Here is a 13,832-nt window from a genome sequence, read left to right on the forward strand (position 1 = left end):
AAAGCAAGTGTTCTGTAGTCCTATGATGAGGCCTCAGTCTTCTGGTGAACCTGTGCCCCTGAGCTGTGAATGTCACTGGTGCTTCTCAGCGCCCCCACCCCCCACTTAGGTGGAACAGGATGGCTAGAGTGAGCTAGAGTTGGGTATTTCCTTTTCTACAGGTAGGTTGGGCTCTGGTAAAACAGTTTCTCCTGAGGGTAGGCTTTGGTAAGAAGAACAGAATGCTCTAGTGTTTTTCAAAATATTTACTCTTCCTCTTTCTCTGTGGAAGAGTATGCGGACGTATGAGAGAATTTTCACCAATCTTTACTGTGAGTACCTGTTAGAGCTCCTGGAGGTAAAACTCATGACAATGTGGGCCCCACATCCCCTGATGACTGGGTCCCTGGAGTTTCATCTCTAAGGCTTGTCCACACTGAGGCTCTAGCAATTCATCAGTCACAGTTCAGAGTTTCCTGCCCCGGAACTGGTTCCTAAGGAGGTTTCTGCTTGGTGGTTTCTACTCAGGTAAGCTGTGATTCTCTGTGCCCACCTGTCTGTCTCTCCAATTTTGGAGTCAGCAGTTTGCCCTGTGACGTTACTTCTCTGATAAATCTAAGAAGGGTTGTTTTTTTTCAGTTTGCTCAACTTTAACTTATTGTTATCTTGGAGCGGTGACTTCTAAGCTCCTTATGTGTCAAATCAGAACCGGAAGTCTCTCTAGTTCATTTTGAGTCAAAAAAAAGAGAACTATGCAAAAGTAGGAAATGTCGAGGGCAAACTAAATGTGGCAAAAGAAGCCCTAATTCTGAAAACCCACTTTAAGAAGAAAAACACTGAAACAAGAAGGGAAAATCAATGTTGGTCACCCAGGCTTCATTGCTCTTGCTAACACTTGGCTTTTCCTGATATCAGATCTTCTTTCCTCTTCTTTTCCGTTTTTTACAATAAACTATTTTGCCCACAGACTCTCTGTTTCAATTTGTTTTCTATATGCAGCTCCTGAGTTTTGGAGTTTTTCTCAGTTGACACCCACTCCCAGTTAACACACAGTTTCTTCATTTATTTCTCAGACTTTTCACTTTGTTCTTCCTCATTATGAGAAAAAAAGCTAAACCTTGAAACAAGTACATATCCTTCCAGTAACCAGGGACCTTCCAGGGTTGGGAAATTGCTATGTCTTAGAGTGAAAGGCTAACAAAACCCCCAATGTAAATATTTTAGTAGTTTGCTAAAGAAAGAACCACAAATACTATGTGGAAGCCAATTTAGAATAAGGTTTAAAGAGCTCAATATAAAAACCTGTTTGGCCTGTTAAAACAGGTGTGGACAATTGCAATTCCCTATTAAAAGATACAATGAAAAATACCTGTAAATTCACGACAAATACGTTGGGGCATGAGAACTCCAAATCAATAGGTTGGAAATTGTAAGCTGCTCCCATTGTGTAAAGCCAAAGAGACCCGAGCCACTATCTGTCAGTTGACAGGGAACTGGAAAATCAATATCTGTCTAGTTTTTCAGATGGAGAATTCTTAGCAGAAGTTTGGGGTTCATTCTTAATTTTTTATAGTAGGAACACTCTTTTTTTTAACAACTCAGTTTCTCTAGTAAAATGATATAGTGCATTGGGAAAAGTGGTCAAAAATTTTTATTTACACGAATATGCTAACACTAGCCTTTAATTTCATGTAGCAAAATGAATTGTTGCAGCAATAATGCTAAATAGTTACTTGGATAAAAAGTTAAGACAGAGGCCGGCCCGGTGGCATAGTGGTTAAGTTTGCACATTCTGCTTCAGTGGCCTGGGGTTTGCTGGTTCAGATCCCTGGTGCGGACCTATGCACCACTTGTCAAGCCATGCTGTGGCAGGCATCCCACATGCAAAGTAGAGGAAGATGGGCACGGATGTTAGCTCAGGGCCAGTCTTCCTCAGCAAAAAAGGAGGATTGGGGGCAGATGTTAGCTCAGGGCTAATCTTCCTCAAAAAGAAAAAAAGTTAAGACAATTTAGAATACATCTTCCATTCATCAAAGTACGGAAAGTACAGATTGATCTTCAAGAATATCCCCGTTGTGGAAATTTTGTTCTGTTGTTTCGATAATGGATGTCCCAAAAGAATATATATGCCAACCACCAAAATGAGCACAGAGCCTCACACAGCAACTTAAATGAATCTCCAAGACATTTTCTCTTTAAGCTGTTGTGAATATTGGAAATTAAGCCTGGAATAGTTTTGGAGTACAAACAACTCTTTAGCTATGTTTTTCCCCATTCACCTTTGACACTGACAGAATAATAGATGGAATGGTCTTTAGTTAGCAGCAATGACAGATATGCTGATAAATGGAACTAAAACGGAATTATATTTTGATTGTCAAGTATTGGCACAAATGCAAAAAACCCCCCCAAAAAACAAAAGAAATCCAGAAATCTACCTTGCAATTCGTTCCTATGAAAGTAAAGTTGTAGTATACCAACAATTGTAATATTAAAAAATAATCTTTCTCTGTTTTATTAAAAAGAAAAAGATCAACACAGAGAGTAGAATGGTGGCTCCCGGGGACCAGGGGTGGAGAAAATGGGAGGATGGCAGTCAAAGGGTATAAACTCCAAGTTATAAGACAAATAAGTTCTGGGGATCTAATGTGCAGCTTGATGATTATAGTTAGCACGGTGTTATGTACTTGAAAGTTGCTAAGAGGTTAGATCTTATATGTTCTCACCACAAGAAAGAAATGGTAATTATGTGACATGATGGAGGTGTTAGCTAACACTACAGTGGTAATCATTTTGTGATATGTGTGTATTAAATCAACACATTGTGCTCCTTAAAATTCTACAATGTTGTACGTCAATTATATCGTAATTAGGCTGGAAAGTAAATTAAATTAAATTACATAGTAAAAAAGTCAGTATATTTGGCCACTGTTGATCGCTTGCTCATCATTTTTGTTAGAATTCTCTAAGCTAGTGAAAACAAGACAGCTTTCAAAACAACCATCTCTCTCCTCCTCTGCCTCTTCACTGGCGGCAGAGACCAGGGGCTTATTAACATTCTAAAGGAAAAGCCACGTAAACAAATTTGTGATCATAGGCAATCCTCTTGTAGTAAGCAATTTTTATGTTTATTTCCTCTTATCTCCCGTTTAGGTTGGATGCTCCAGTGTCCTCGAGGAGGCAGAGCAGGAACCAGAATGTCCTTGCACAGACATGGCTTCCTTCCTCCTTGGGAGCCCACAGCAGGAGCTTGTTCTGTCCCATTCCAGTTTCAAAATAACAGTACAATGCAACCCCAACACTACGATGACTGAAAAATACTTAATTTACTTTTTTCTGTTTTCCCTTGCAGTTCTTTTTATCTTTGGGGTATATTCCACTAGAGAGATGCAGGCAAATTACTGTGCTTTAAAGTCATTTGGAATAATTCCTCTCTGTGCAATTATGCTACCAGCTGGAGACACGTTTAGATTTATTAGTTCTATTTTATTTGTTCTTAGCTGTCTTTTTCCCTGGTTGTCTCCAGTAAACTAGCTGGCCTAGTGGTTTAGCTTGTTGTTGTCATGGAGCCACAAGCCTGCTCTCAATTGCTTACCACCTACCTCTCTGCTGTTTCTGAGAGCATATTCTGGCTTCAGCTTCCCCCACACTGTTCCAAATAAAAAGTCAATTCCTTTGAAAAGAGTTCTCTGTCCTTATGGTGTGCCTCTCCACCAGGGCAAAATCTCTGAGCCACTGCTCCAGAGCTGGGGGCAAGCACAGTTTCCCACTTCTCTTGGAGTGACACCCATGCATTATAGCAGGGTGTTGGGTGGGGGTAGCAGACTCTAATCTTCTAAGCTTGCCTCTCCTGTCATAGAACTTCCACCTTATGAATGAGCTAGTGTGAGGATGATTGGGGCCCCAGTGTTCCTGTCCTGCCACCCCTGGGATGAGCCTCTGCCCTGCAATGGGGACTGCGTAGAAGAAGGGAGCCCCGGACCTCTTCGCTGCACTCATCTGGAATCTAGCCTCTGTAACACAGAGCTGCAGAGTGGGAGAATGAGAAATACTGTTGGCATGCACCCCCAGAGACATGCTGTAGCCTTAGACTGTGAACTTGGGGAAAGGGAAGCCCACCTTCTTGGCCACAACCTCCTAGAGTAAAGCTTCTGTCACACGGAGCTAGGGGAGGGGAGAGGGAGCAGATCGTGGCTGAAGTGCTGTGGACTTTTGCTGTTCTTACTAAGATTTACTGTATCTTCTTGAATAGATGTTTCTTCATTTGCTGTATTGCCATTAGGACAATTTCCAGACAGTGTAAATGGTTGTTTGATAATTTTTACCAGTAAAGGTTGTTTGACTAGGGAGTCAGTCCGCAGAGCTCCTCGCCTCATTGTTCTGGAAGTTGTTCTCCAGCTTAATATTAATTCCTGTGGTTTTCAGTTTTTTTAATGTTTCACCTCTTTGAATCAACTCTTTCTTTTTTTTCACACTATGTGCCAGATGCTTTGTATATATAATTCTCCTTTTGTTCCTTATACAATCCTTGTGAAGGAGGTTCTAAGAAATGGGAGGCTCAGAGAGGGTACAAGTCTTTCAGAAGTCCCATCTCACTCCTGGATTTTGAGTCATTGGAAAGTTTAGACTAATTTCTAATGAGAGGGAGTTGACCACACACTCAGAGAACTACTTCCTAGTTACAATTTCCTCTTTGGAGAGTCTATGAGCCCTGCTGTACCCTCCCACTGAATCTCAGACTGCGGAAAATCTCAGAAAAATGGAATGCTCAGCGTGGGATAAAACTCATGTTTTCCAGCAATACCAAGATTCAGGCTTGTGGCTCTGTCACTGATTTTTAATACTCTTTGCTAATGTCGACGTGATTCTGTCTAAGGTAGCCCAAAGTCTGGAAAGGTGTACTAACAAAGGGCTTGGATTGACAAATATGAGTAGTTTTTCAGTCGATTTACTGGGATGTTATAGGTTACTGCAGGATTTCTCAGAGCCTTTAACATGCAAAGGTGCATTTTCAACTCTCTAAGAGTGGAGTATCATATACGACGTTTCCCAGTTTATTTGGCCATGCAACCCTATTTTCCTTGTGCCATTTACATTTTGTGTTCTGGGGAAGGTTGGCTGAAAGCATTTACACAGCAAAGAAAGGACTTGGGAAATCCTTACCATTGGCTGGAGAATATTTGCATATCAACAGTGTTTCCATCTGCCATCCTTTAGGGTCTACTAATGGAAGACAGTACCTACTTTTTGTCTCTTAGAGAGAGAGCTCATGGACAAACTGTTCAGTAGCTGCAAAGGTCTGTGAGGGCATATCCAGCTTCCCATTGAGGCCTAATCTGCATTCTTGTCTGGAGAACTCTGGAATAATCCCACAGGTCGCCTGCTGATCCTTGGAAGAAATTCAGAAAAACACTTTGGGACAGGTGGTTAACTTTGCTATGGCAAGATTGCACAGTTTTATTCTCCAGTGCCAGCATGGTGCCTTGTGCATAATACAAGTTTAATAAATACCTGTATAAGTAAATAAATACCTGCATACTTTAAATAAATACTAAATCAGTGCACAATGCAGAGTCAAGCTTGCCAAAAAAAGGCAAGTTAGCTCTGTCCTCACTATTGGGGAGGGTACTTATTGTGAGGAAAGGGAGAATGAAAGAGCCTCTGCTCCTGGATCCCCAGGTGTGGATGCCTGGAGGGTGTGGCCAGGATTGTAGAAAGTGCTAACCCACTCAGAGTTGCTAAGGCTAGTCACTGGAATGACTCTGAAAGTTCTTCCACAAAGATATTAATCAACCTGAAAGAACCAGACGAGTGGTTCTCAGAGTGTGGTTCTGGGGCCCGCAGCATCACGCATCACCTATGAGCTTGTTAGAAATAGAAGCTCATGTTCCCCTCCCCCCAAACTACTGAATTAGAATCACTGGGGTTTTGCCCAGGAAGCTGTTTTAACAAACCCTCCAGATGTTTCTTATATCACATTAAAGTTTAAAAAGTCCACTGACCTAGACTGTCCTTTTGAGGTCAAAGTAATTGCTATGAACTCAACGTTTGTGTTCCCCCAAAATTCATATGTTGAAACCCTAACTCCATTGTGATGGTATTAGGAGGTAGACCATTTGGGAGGTGATTCGGTCATGAGGGTGGGGCCTTCATGAATGGAATTAGTGCGCTTATAAAACAGATCCCAAAATGCTCTCTGGTCCTTTTCCATGAGGATGCAGTGAGAAGACGGCCACTTCTGAACGAGGAAGCCAGCTCTTACCAGACACCAGACCTGCCCGCACTTTGATTTTTAGACTTCCCAGCCTCCAGAAATGTGAGAAATATCTTCCTATTGTTAAACCACCCAGGCGGTGGCATTTTGTTATAGCAGCCTGAACTGAGATAGTGATAATCATCAGAGCAGTGGTTGTGAAGCCTGGATGAACATTAGGAAAATCTAGAGAACTTGAGAAAACACTGAAACAAGGCCCCATCCCAAACCAATTAAAGAAGAATCTGGGGAGAGTGAAGTTAGGTTATTGATAGCTTAAAAGGCTCCCCAGGTGAGTCTACCGTCAAGACAGCTGAGAATAATTGATCTTATACAATGGGCTTTCAAGGTGCGTTTAAAGAGCCGTGAAACCAGTGGAGCACAGCAGCGGTTTGACCAGGGAGATTGAACCGTGTCAACCAAGGGTAAGAACAGTAGGGTGGTGCCTGGCACCGGTGGGTACTTTAGAGGCACTTATTAAAAAAGTGGTGGTAACATCAAGTGAGAATTCTTAACCAGACGTTCAACACTCTATTGAGTACTATGTACATGTCCTAGGTGCCAGGGGTACAGCAGCCTCGGTCTCAGGGGCCTTACATTCTAGTGATGGAGACAGAAAATAAATAAATGGTTAAACTATGTAATGTAACAGATGGTAATTCAGGAGAAAAGTAAGGCAGAGATTTAGAGGAATTGTTTTACATAACATATTCAGTAAAGTCTTCATTCGTAATGTGATATTTGAGCAGAGACCTGAATGAAGTGAGGAAGTAAGTCACGTGGGCATCTTCAAGAAGAGTATTCAAAGAAAACAGAGGAGCAAAAGCAAAGGCAGAATCCAGCTTGGTATGTTTGAGGAACAGCAAGGAAGCACTGTTGTCCAGATTAGAGAGGGAAATAGAATTATAGGGGTTTGGGGCTGGGGACAGATGATATGGGCTTCCGTAAGACCGCTGGCTTTTACTCCAAGTGATAAGGGAAACGACTGGAGTGTTTTGAGTGAGAAGTGAAGTAACTGGAGTTATATTCTAGCAGTCATTCTGCTACTGTGTTGAGACAAGACTGAAAAAGGTAGAGTGTAAAAACAGTTAGGGGTCTATCGCAATAGTCCTAGTGAGAGACCACAGCAGCTTGGACCAAGGTGGCAACATTGGTATAGCTGAGAGGTGGGTGGATTCTGCATGTATCTTGAAGATAGAAGCAACAGAATTTGATGATGAATTGTATATAGGGTGGGAAAGAAGGAGAAGATTCAAGGATGATGCTAAACCTTTTGGTCTGAGAAGTTTTAAGTTGAAATTATTTGCTGTGATTGGGAAGACTGAAGGAGAAGCTGGTTAAGGTGGGGCAGGATTCGGGACGAGTTGTAGACATGTTAAGTTTGAGACATACAAGAAGAATAAATAAGCTGTTGAATGTAATATGTTTGAAGTTCAGGAGAAAGGCCCAGAATGGTCCAGAAATACAGAAGTCATCAAACAGATTGCATTTCATGCTGAGAGTGAACTAAATCCTTGCTACCTGCAGTACTAACATCGCCTTGGAGCTCGTTAGAAATGCGGACTCTCAGACCCTACCCCAGAATTATTGAATCAGTATTGGCATTTTCTCATGATCCCCAAGTGATCTGGAGGCACTTTAAACTTTGAGGATGCTTTCAGATGAGATGACCTAGAGTCGGAATGAATACAGGAAAGAAGGATTGAGGCCTTGAGACAATCTAACTTTGGAGGCCATGGAAAAGAGATGGAGACTGAGATGAGATGACATAGGGGAGGAGAAATTCGGAGAGAATAGTGTTCAAATCCAAGTTTCAAGAAAGAGTGGTCAGTTTAGTCAAATGTTGTAGGTCAACTAAGACGAGGAATGAGAATTGACCACTGGATTTAGCATTCTGAATGCCATTGGTGACATCAATAAGGGCGTTTTTTTTCTTTTGTTCTTTTTTTTTTACGAAGACTAGCCCTGAGGTAACATCTGCCAATCCTCCTCTTTTTGCTGAGGAAGACTGGCCCTGAGCTAGCATGCATGCCCATCTTCCTCTACTTTATACATGGGACGCCTACCACAGCATAGCTTGCCAAGCGGTGGCATGTCCGTACTCGGGATTTACACCCGCGAACGCTGAACGCCGGGCTGCCAAAGCGGAACATGCGCACTTAACCACGGTGCCACCAGGCCGGCCCCCCGATAAAGGCATTTTTGTAGGATTCAAGAGACTGGGAAGAGAGAAATTAGGGGCGGTAAGTATAGACTTTTATGAGTTTTGCTTAAAGCAAAGGACAGAAATGATTGGTAAGTGGATGGGAAACTGAAGTGAAGTTTTTCGTCTGTTTTTAAGATGAGAGAAATAATATCCTGTTGGTATATTGGAGAGAGCGATAGTTAACTAGGGGAAGAGGGAGTTGATGGAGCTGGGGGGAGAGTTGAGGGTTGTGCCAGAATACCTTGAGTAGGTGAGAAGGAAAGGTTCTAGGGAACAGGAGGGATCACCTTTAGTGAGAAGAGTGGACATTACTCATAGGACAGGAGGAAAAGCAGGTTGATAGATGTAAGGGTGGGAAATTATGAAAGTTTTCTTTTGTTGACTCAATTTTTATCAATTAAATAGGAAGCAAGCCATAAGTTGAACATGAGGATGGGAAAGGAAATATTGAGGATTTAAGGAGAAGGAAGTGTGGACTGCTATCTAAGACAGTTTCCCCAATCTTTAAAGTCATGGCACACATAAAAGTGAGAATATTTGGATGGTACATCAGGTAACTAGGAGGGCATTTGGAGGCCTGGACAAGTTTATTGGGTCAGGAGACAACTGGCTCAGGGGTTCTGGTGGCAACAGGACCTGCCTAGATGCCCAGATGGCTAAAGAAAGTAATATCTTCTGGCATCCTGGTTCTGTTTGTCACATGGCTTTGGAGTAAGATAGGGGAATAAATGGACCAGAGAAAATAAAAAAGATAGCCAGTTATCATGAAAGGATCCATGTGCAATGGAATTCGTGAATTTGAAGAGAGTTTCCTCAGGATGGTTGTGTGTTTTTTAATCATCTTCAGCTATACAAATATAGTCATACAGGTGATTGCCATAGGTGTAGAATTGTATTTAACTAGGTTTGGAGTTATGCCAAGGAAGTACAACAGGAAGAGAGAAGAGATGAGAGAGTTGAAAGATGCAAAGAAATGACTAATTATGGATCAGGTAACATAAACTAGGTGAGGAGAGAGATTAGGACACAGAGTGGGTAGGGAATACTAAAAAGGTGGGTGGTTCAATGGACTGTGAAGTTTGTGGGTTCTCAACATTTTTGGAGTTGGAAGAAGATGATCAGGGAATAGAATACTTGAAGTAGGGATCATAGGTGGGATGCAGGTATTGGTAATGACAAAGCCAGGAAACTACGTGGGAGTAGCTAGCTGAGGTAGAGTGGAGGAGAAGAGGTTGATGAACCGGGAGATCAGTGTGTCGGAGGAATTATTTATGTCGATGTTAAAATCACCAAAAAAGATGTCAGAGGAGGGTAACAATGAATCTGGGGATAAAATCTTCAACAAATGAGAGTAACTCCAAAGGAGATACATGACTCAGAAGAAGGGTTTGTGTAGTCAGGTGGCAGAGTCTGATGTCAGAACTTCAAAGAAGGGCATTTGTGGAAGAAGGAGATACAACATGTGAATGGGACAATGAGAGTCAAGAGAACATCAGCCTCCACCTCCAGGTCTGGTGGTACAAGATGTGTGGGAAAGAAAGCAGCCTTCTTGAGAGGGCCCCAGGAAAAAACAGTGTGCTCAGAGGGAGCCATGTTTTTGTTAGAACAATGTGGTGAAGGAAACAGTTGGCCAAGTGCTTGAAGATGCAAGAAATTTTGCTGAGAGGGCTGTGATTCCAGAGGGTCCAATGGGAGGATTTGAGCGAGTTTGGGAGTTCGGAGTTCTGAGAAATGGGATCAGATTGCGGGATACGTGGAGTCATAGGCGATGAGAGTTCAGGTGATAAAGTAGTGAGCTTCTTGTTACTATTATTGCTGCTTTGATAGTTGCTGGTGAGCAACAACTCCAGGTAGTTCCGTTTTCTACCTAAGCACCTACTGGTTATCTAAGATCACTTTTCAGAGAAGATATTTGTTTTGAAGACAGAAAACATTTTCTCATAATCTAGCATAGAAAGCTGGCTGGCATTCCCTTAACCTTTTCTTGAAACTTTCCTCGAAATTATCAATTCCAGAAATCAAAAATGAGAGAGAGAATCTTGTCTGATCCCCTGCCTTAAGATAATTTATTCTAGAAAAGTGATTATCCATTTTCTTCAAGACTCTCTCTTTAAGTTCTCTTTCTTGAGTCTCCTTTCTGATTGGAACATTGATCCAAATCCTAAGCCGCCCTCATTCTGTTGTAATCATGCAAATCAGGACATGAGCCTTTGCTATTGATATGAGAGTGGCTGTGTGCCAGTGTATATGAATACGTGCGCGGTTTGGCGGAGTAGGAGTGGCGGTGTCCTGAATGCTCTTTAGGTCTGATCTTTGAAGATCTCCATGGTGTTTCTATTTCTTGTGACCTGTGTGACTGGTTGTGACTCATCTTGACTAATATTCTTTCCAAAAACACTGTGCACTGAAGGAAAGGCAGAAAATTCTAGGAGTGTGTTCAAATTCTAATTGAGATGCAATTCCCTGCCCTCGCAACCTTTTATTAGGCAACCTTTGTTATCACTTGTTTTTCCAGGTTACCAGGTTACTTATTTCAGAGTTCAGCAACCCGGAATCTACCTACTTCCATGCCCACAATAAGAGACAAACAAGAGGTGTCTGTAATAAAGATGATCAGTATCTAGGATAAGGGCTGGCAGGGAGGGTGGTCCCATCTTTGCTGTGAAGCTACAGGAAAGAGATAGGGAGGAGAGAAGCCTGCTTTCTGGCAGGCAGTTGAGTAACCTGGGTGGGACATCCCATCCAACATCTTGGCAGTTGTATTAGTTGGGCCCTTCAAGTTCACAAGAAGGAGTCCTATACACATCACCGTCAGTGATGGGATTCTATTGTCAGAATATTTGAGAACTTGGGGTAGGATGGGAAATTTCCTCATCAGCTGCCCAATTCCTCCAGGTACCAGGGCTTCAGAGCTGGGATCCTGATGCACAATAGACTTCTTAGCTACAGTCAAAGGGCAGAGACGTAAAGTATCTTCTCTTTCTTCCTCTCACACAGTGTAAAGTGTTTGATTGAGTTGCTTTTGGCTTATCGCTATGGGGTTCCCCAACTAGAAATGGTTCCCAACAATTCACCTCTTTGATGGTCAGCTTTTCTAGCATCAGAGATGTTTTCACCTGAGGATCCATAACACACCCCACCCCCCGGCCCCAGAATTACATGCCCAAATGAGGGTCTGCCCATATGTGCATTTTCTTGAGAGAAGATTTGATTCCATTTCCAGAGAGGCCACAATCCTTGCTTCAGTTAACTGTGGCTAGTGTAACAGGTTTGAGTTTTACTCATGGCTCACGAAAATGGAGGCAGGAATGAGTCTGTTCACATCACTATCCTCAAAAGGGGTCCATGCCCTGGCAGCAACTGGAAGCTTCAGAGATTTCTCCTGTAGCTGGTCACATATCAAAATGTTGTGTGAGCTAATTCCCTCACTTCCCCAGATTGACTTCTGATACCTCCTTCTTGTCCTTCCATTAGTCACAGAAAGTCCCCCAACTGTCTAAAAATGTTCACACACCACTGCCTGACTCAGTGATAGAATGTAGAAAGTTTTTCTTGTGTGGTTCTATGGCCAAATAAGTTCCTTTCATGCTGTTCAAGTAGACTCCGTATAATGACCTTAACAATGGGTTCCATAGTGGTGCACTCGGTTCTCTTTTTCTCCTCAGTGGTTGAAGTTGAATAAGTGAAAGATATTCCAGGATTTTCACTTCTTAGAAAGCAGATGGTTAAGATAGCAATCTCCCACACTTTAGTAGCAAAGGTTCTATAACTGCATATACAAACTAAAAATTCCAGACGATCCCAAAGATTTTCCTTGCCCATGCTTCTGTATAGAAGTAAAATTTTAACTACCTCCAACAGGGTTTTCAGTATTTCCAGTGTTGACTCAGACCCAATCAACAGCAGTATCACAACAAATGGACAGCGAGTCTAAGAAGAAAGTTTAAATACTGTTCTTCAATCACAAAGATGTCATGGGTGACATGAACTTGTGTTGCGTTTTTAGTCAGTCGGTCTAAGTCAAATACACTTACTTCTTAATGTAATCAATCACTTTCCTAGCCAGGGGCTCCCTGGGTTTCAGGGTGCTGAGTTAGAGAAAATGGAAAGGAGGTTTGGGTGCTGTTTGGCTTTGGGGCAATGCAATATGTGGTTCAAATTCAATCTGATGTCATTAACTCTGTCAGTGGATTAATGAGCAGCACCTAGCAAAGCTAACCAGAGCCAGGAAACAAAATTTATTTCATCAAAGTTTTCAGTTCACTGAGGTCGAAAGGGTTTAGAGACTTGATAATGTCAATCTACGATAAAGGTCTTACAATTTTTTAAGACAAATCCATTGAGAAGAGGGATGATCATGATTCTATCAATTCCCTTGGCATCAAGGATTGTTTCTAATTTTTGTAGAACCTTTCTCATGTGAATATCATTGTAATTTGTAATACACTTACTTTTCTTCCTTTGAGAAAGCTGAATTTTTTTTTATGGTTTTTTGGTGAGGAAGATTGGCCATGAGCAAACATCTGTTGCCAATCTTCCTCTTTGCGTTTTTCCCCCTCCCCAAAGCTTCAGTACATAGTTGTATATCCTAGTTGTAAGTCCTTCTAATTCTTCTATGTGAGATGCTGCTACAGTGTGGCTTGATGAGCAGTGTGTAGGTCAGTGCCTAGGATCTGAACCAGTGAAGCCCAGGCCGCTGAAGGGGAGCGTGTGAACTTAACCACTATACCACTGGGTCGGCTCCCTGAATTCTTTTTAAAAAGGGAATGAAAATTAATTTCAATCAAAAGTGCTTTTAGGGCTTTCATTTGTACTTTCTGTATTTGTTTTGGATGATTTTCTAATGTTTATCAATTCCCGGTCTTTTATTACAATATTCTACCCCTTAAAGTAAAAAAAAAAAAGTTGATATTTCAATAACCATGCTCTATACAAACCTTGAATAAAGTTCCCACATAAACATGTGCTGTGTAGACTCCAGGAAAAGCATACATAGTGTGATGATTACATTTAACTTTGCTCTTTGGAGTTGGATGGGGCTGGACCAGTGCGCACACTGAAATAGCAAGAGAGAGAACCACTGTGAAGGAAGACAGGTCAGCACAGCTGGCCTTCTGTTTATCTTCTCAACATTTTTTAAAAAACTTTTTGGCTCTGCTTCCACCTTGGCTTTTTTTGTTCGTTTGGTTTTCAGAGGGCTTGGCTCTTTTCATTTTATTTGAGCACACATCCTATTTGTTGGAAGAACTTCCATTAAATTACCTTGTCAGCTCCCAGCAAACCTTCTTTTCATGGCCCTCGCTGTCTAGGTTATGCGGTCCCATGGCAGACCTGAGAGGCTGGGAAGGAATGTGTGCTGGATCTTCTTGAAACACTATTGCTCCGGATTGTGAG

General features: G+C 42.0%; 1 long non-coding RNA gene across 1 annotated transcript; it reads left to right on the forward strand.

Annotated features, from left to right (window-relative positions):
* Nucleotides 1-308: 308 nt before the first annotated feature.
* On the forward strand, nucleotides 309-3,661 carry LOC111773227 (uncharacterized). The gene is made up of 2 exons (XR_002807547.2): nucleotides 309-507; nucleotides 3,133-3,661. It is a non-coding gene; the product is annotated as an uncharacterized lncRNA (long non-coding RNA).
* Nucleotides 3,662-13,832: the final 10,171 nt, after the last annotated feature.

The sequence above is a fragment of the Equus caballus genome, chromosome 4 (assembly GCF_041296265.1).
Source record: "Equus caballus isolate H_3958 breed thoroughbred chromosome 4, TB-T2T, whole genome shotgun sequence".
Classification (NCBI taxonomy): Eukaryota; Metazoa; Chordata; class Mammalia; order Perissodactyla; family Equidae; genus Equus; species Equus caballus.